Here is a 6,069-nt window from a genome sequence, read left to right on the forward strand (position 1 = left end):
TGTGTCGCGATGTGTGGGGGTGAGACTAACGAAGCTGCTCTTACTACACGTTGGCTCATGTTGGGTGGAAAGGTTGAATAAGTTGCTTTGTCGTCGTGGCCTGTTGGATTGCTTCGAGTTCAAAATTGATGGTCGAAATGCGTTGTGTTAATCTTTTTTTTCTTGGCACAGCTCCACTTTCAAACCCTCGTCTGGGCACTGCCTTTTATTTGCTTTCACCCTTTCCCTCCAGCTCCTCTGCAAATTTATCATTCATCTTCTCGTGAATAGCTCCAGCTCATAAGCTCCCCCCCCCCCCCCAACAAGTTGTAGGACTTCTCACTCTGCAAGCTCCCTCCTTTAAGCCGGGCCTTTTCTTTTTCTTGAAGAAGCAGGAAGCGCGAAGCACGTGACATCATTCGACTTGAATATCCCGAAGGTTCCACCGAGCTTGGTGTCCACGGCACATACCTCTTTGGGCCAGGAATCCTGTGCTCTCGGCCCTACCAAGACGTAGTTTGGAGTTGCTGCAAGTGTGAATGGGAGGGAACCAATTTGTGAATAAATAAATAAAAATCCAGTTGGCTCACTAATAACGGTCAAGAAAGAAGGTAGCGTGCCGGCCTACATGTTGTGCCAGCCTATTCCGTGGTCTTTCCGAAATTCCTTATTAAAGGCAACTTGGGATTGGCACAAAGTACTTAACAGAACCTCATCAAAGGCAACCCTCACGTGGGCTCCCTCTGAAAAGGCAATTTGGGACACAACGGCCATTTCAGACCAGGAAAGGTCTTAATTAGGTCGATAAATGAAAGATTCTGGAGGGGTTGGACAGGAAATTGTATGTTGCGAAGCATTTTAGTTGACCTGAATAAAGGTTTACAAACCTGTACGAAGCTCTACCCCAGCAATTTCAAACAAACAGAAAAGAGCACACTTAGCTCAGCCAGAGGTTCAATCCGCTCTTTCTTGTTTGGTTCAAATTGGAGTACAGCCGATCACAAATCGTTGGGTCTGATGAAGGATTAATATCCAAAACGTCAGCTTCTCCTTGTTAGCATACCTCAGCCAAGGTCCTGTTGATTTAATCCATAATAGATGGATTATGGACCAACAACCTGGTGATGTCCCTGTGCCGGTCCTTCCGTTCTCCTCCCCCTCTCTTCTCCCATCAATTCCTGTGTTGATGGACCGCATCACCAACTGTGTCAAAGCTTCTTGTACATTATGGACAGAACGTTTCAAAAAAAAAAAACTTCGGGAAACATTTTATCTGATTACATTCCACCTGCGATTTGAAAATTTCCGTTGCTATGATAACCCGCTTTGTTTTGACAGAGGGGGCGAATCCGTGTAATCCTTTGTGTGCCTTGTTAATTATAGCTCCAAGCAGATATGATATCACTTTTACCATATCGAGGAATGCATACAACTGTCCTGACTATGAGCATGCAGTAGCTCATTAAATGTCAGATTAAATAACTCATTAAAATGCAAACTTGTCATGCACTCTCAGGGCAGTCCTCCCTTTACGGACCAAGGCAATGCTGATGCCGATAGGTGATCCCAAAATTAACAGGGACAGCAGTGACAAAATAAAAATTGATCGCAGCATTATGGCAGCACAACCTGGTCGAAAGAGATGCAGTAAGCTCCGCTACTGCAGAACATTGGGAACAAGGACCTGGTCAGTTTGAAAATGGATGGCCGTTCAAGAATCATCGCTTGATGCTGGACATCGTCAGTGGCAACCTTCACGTTTTGTTGAGAAACGTCCGTGTGAGGCAGTTAAGAGTGAGCAGCACGTGGACATCGAAGCACCCATTCATAATAACAAGGCTCCAACATTTACCTCGCACAACATTGTGGAAGACATCAAAGGCGAGGACAGAAATATCTCACAAAGACTCATAAATTCACAGGACATGAGGTCAACGTAGAACAAATTCTGCAGCACGAGCTCATGCTGGTAACACTGTCTCTGACTGCAACCGGTGGTGGTCTGCATTCCTCCAGCAAACATGCTGACCCAAGAAGTACCAACGCTACCAACTGTGACACTTGTTGGGCCAAGTCTGCCAATTGATGGCCAGGTGTTGGTGGTTTGCCTGGTGTTGGCTTAATGGTTAGGGGTGGTGGGCTTGGGATCCGAGGATCCTGAGTTCAAATCCCACTCGGCTGTTGAATTAATACCAGGTGGGGTTTACTCTGCCTGTCATCCTTCCGAGGTCGGCAAAATGAGTGCCAGCTTGCTGGTATCCTGTGTCGGAGTGGCGACCCATCCAGGATTGTGCCCAATAGCCAAGGAGACTGCTTAGGCAGCACAAATGTTCTGCACAGAGTATGGTCCCAATGGATGGATGGATGTTGGTGATTGCACTTGGAAGTCAACAGATTAAGGTTTTTGAGCGACGGTTGGTCCTCTCTAGGGGCCTCCGCCGACTTTCTCAAAGATAAGTTTCCAGTCGTCGTTCGTCGCGTTTTAACTGTTTATTTTGATGCTTCCGTGTTTACTGTGTTCCTCGTTCGGTTTTGTTTCAAAACTTGTGCTGATTTGGTGAGTTGTCATCAGTTTGTCATATCGGGTTTCCCTGAGAGCCACCCGTCTGCCCGTCGATGTGTACGATGATGTTTATTTATATTTTCTCCTCATTACCATCAGTTTTTTTTTAATTTTCACCACTTTTCCCTCCACACTCCTATTCCTCCGGACTCGACCCCCCGTTTCATGTCTTAAAATATAAAATAACTAGAGGGGGAGCACTCGGTAGAGTGCAAAACCTCCGCCGCCAATACTGCTGGGTCACGTAAGTGAACCTGATATCCTATTCATTGTAGGTCAAAACGGATCAGACTCTACTGAACCTCGATTGAATAAACTAAACTAGATCGACGCGCATGTAGAAATGCCAAAAAAATAAAATCGAATTTTTTTTGAAAAAAAAAGTTGCAAAATTTCTGGGTTTTTTTTCTCTAACAATTTTTTTTGTTGTTGGAAATCACTTAAAACATGTAGAAATGCAAAAACAAAAATTCAAATATTTTTTCAAAATGGCCGCCATAGCGGCCATATTGGACTTTGGACCAAGTCCAAAATGTAATGGCATGATCCTTGGAGCATACCTAATCCCCCCACCAAGTTTCGTCGAAATCCGTCGAGGAGTTTTTCCGTAATACTGTTCACAAACAAACAAACAAACAGACAGGGGTGAAAACAGCAACCTCCGTCCATCTTTGATGGCGGAGGTTAAAAATACAACAAAAAAAGCCTTTTCCACCTTCACCTGATACCTCACATAACCACGTGACTTCCGATTCCGACTCTTCTTCCTCCATTCTGCCCGATCCACCATCTTTCTTCTCCTTTTGCTGACCCACATTCACCATACACCTTCATGATTTTTTTTTTCTTCAACCTTTCCTTTACCGACCCTTCCTAATCTTTATTTAAAAAAAACAAACGGTCTCTTAAAATGTTTTAACTTCCTCTTTCCCACGTGTGGTTCTCTGTATTGCATCATAATTCACCACTCTTCTTCTTCTTCTTCTTCTTCTTCTTCTACTTATTCTTCTTCTTCTTCTTTAAAAGGCTGTTTTCAATTCGACCTTTCCTTCATTTTGTGTCGAAAAAGTCGAACTGTTACAATGTTTCTTTTCTCCATTCTCTTACTACTTATTTCTTGCATCCCCCACATAATGTCTTTAATCGCATCTCTGACATTAAAATTTTTATAACTCCCAGTTTGCAATGTATGTTCGTGTTCCATGAATCATCCCTTTTTTTTTCCCAACTTTAGTGCCAATTCACCCCCATCCACTTAAATCTACCTCCTCATAGCCCCTCATCTGTAATCCCTCTCTCCTTACTCCTCCCATCTTTCTCCTCATCCTTCCTCTGCTCGAGTATCAGCTCCTCCTGTGTCGTCCCAAAGTGTGTGCTGCTCTCACATCTGTGGGCTCCGTTCAAACCGAACAGATATCTCACTCTCTCTCTCAATTAGTACACTCATCATCACAAACATGCTCCTTCCTTCCTCTCAGCACCCCCTCCCCCTCTTCCCAACCCCTCAAATCTTGTACCTCCCCCTGCCCCCTCCCTTCTTCTCCAAACCTCCACCAAGTCTCGTCCTTCCCCTCTCCCCACCTCTCCCATCGCCCTCCTGCCCCTTTGGCTGTGCTTGCTCTCATCGTCTCCCCTCCCTCTCAAAGCAATCGTCACACACTTTCCCTCCACGCCTCCCTCTCACCCTCCTCAAAAACTCCCCCCTCACCTTTCTCCCTCAACTCTCCCCACTCACCCTCTCACCCACCATTCACCCCTCCCTCACCCTTCTCAAAGTTGTTTCCCTCTCATCCACAAAGCTGCCTCCTTCCCCTGCCCCTCTCTCTTCCATCTCATCCCTCCACCTCCTCCAATCTTCAACTTCCCTCTGCCCCCTCTCTTATTACTCCCCACTGTGCCTCATCCCATCACCACTGAGCCTTTTCTCTTCATCCGGCCCTCTCTCCTCGCTCTTCATTAATCCCCCACACTCTGTCAATGACTCTCCATACCTCCCCCCTCCTCCTACCCTGCACTCAAAGCCTCCTCCCATCCCTCTTCCTTAACAGTGTCGACCTCAATCATCCGGGGCCTTCACTCAAACCTGACATATTTTTTCCATACAGGTTGCCACTGACAAACCAGACAATCTGTTTAACAGAAACTTTCCTCCTTTAAGACGTCTCCGACTCTCGAGTGTATCCCCCTGGCAGCGGAGTTGCTCTCTTCATCAAACTATTCCTCACTCTCCATGCACTGCCCTCACTCCCCCACACCCCAAGGAATACCTCTGGCTATGGCTTCCCCCCCACTCCCACCTCATGTTTGTATGCGTGTTGTACCGTCCACCAAACAGTGATGACTCCGTTTACATCTCACTCTCTGAAAACATGGACCAACTTCTATAGTCTCATCCAAACTCTCTCTTCCTCATATGTGGTGACAAACTGCCATCATGCCAGTTGGCTGGGTGTAGGTACCTCTCTCACCTGTCATTGCTCTCAAGCAAAACACTTCTGAGACACAATCTGTCAACTTCCCGACCCGGATCTCAACCAACGGTACTCCATCTCTTCTGGATCTGATTTTGACCAATTTCCCTGAAAACGGCTGCTGTTCTTCCTCTGATCCAATCGGTTCATCTAACCACATGTTTGTCAAAGTAAACATCTCTCTGGTTGTTATCAGAGAACCACCTTGGTGCCGTCGAGTCGGGCATTTCACTCAGGCCGACTGGCAGGGTCTCCAAGCAGCCTTCAAACTACTAGACTGCTCTCCCATCTCTATTTTCTCTGACATCAACTCATTCTGGGAATTCTTTCAAAGAAAGTTGCTCTCCCTCATGCACAGATTTATCCCATCTCATCTTCAATTGTCTTACCCTTCCTCTCGCTCACGGTACAGTGAAGCTTGCGGTGAGGCAGTTGTCCTGAAACAACTTGCCTTCGCCTCAGTTCCTTCCACAAAGCTCAGAACAAGTGTGCTTCTACCCACAGGAAAGCGAGGAAACATCTTTCAAATCTCAAGTCTTAACTCTCAAACCTCTCTCCCTCCTCCAAATCCTGGTGGCATTAAGTTAAGTCTGTTTGTGGTGGATGTTCCCCCTCCATCCCCTCTCTTCCCTCAAAAGGCTGCACAGCAGACACCACACGTGAAAAGGCTGAATGCCTAAAATCTGTTTGCTTCTAAATCTTGTGTCCCAAACCCATCACTTTCTGTACCCACCTTGCCCAGTCGCAGCCAACTGTCCCTGGACTCTGTGTCCTTTTCTCCTGATAAGGTGGATAGCTTGCTGTCAAACCTCGACTCAGATTCTGCAACCGTCCAGATTCTGCAATCAGCCCAATGTCCGAAGAAACCTGTTCTGCTGCTCTTGCTCACCCTCTCTCTGTTCTATTCACCCTCTCATTTTCTCAAGGTCATCTGCCATCTGCTTGGAAATCAGCAAACATTACCACTCTGCATAAAAGGTGCAAAAACAGATCCCTGCAACTACAGACCAATCAGCCTTCTCCAAACCATCATCAAGGTCATGGAATCCATCATCG

The sequence above is a fragment of the Eptatretus burgeri genome, chromosome 13, assembly GCF_056783735.1.
Source record: "Eptatretus burgeri isolate ZD-2024b chromosome 13, Ebu_testis_v1, whole genome shotgun sequence".
Lineage (NCBI taxonomy): Eukaryota > Metazoa > Chordata > Myxini > Myxiniformes > Myxinidae > Eptatretus > Eptatretus burgeri.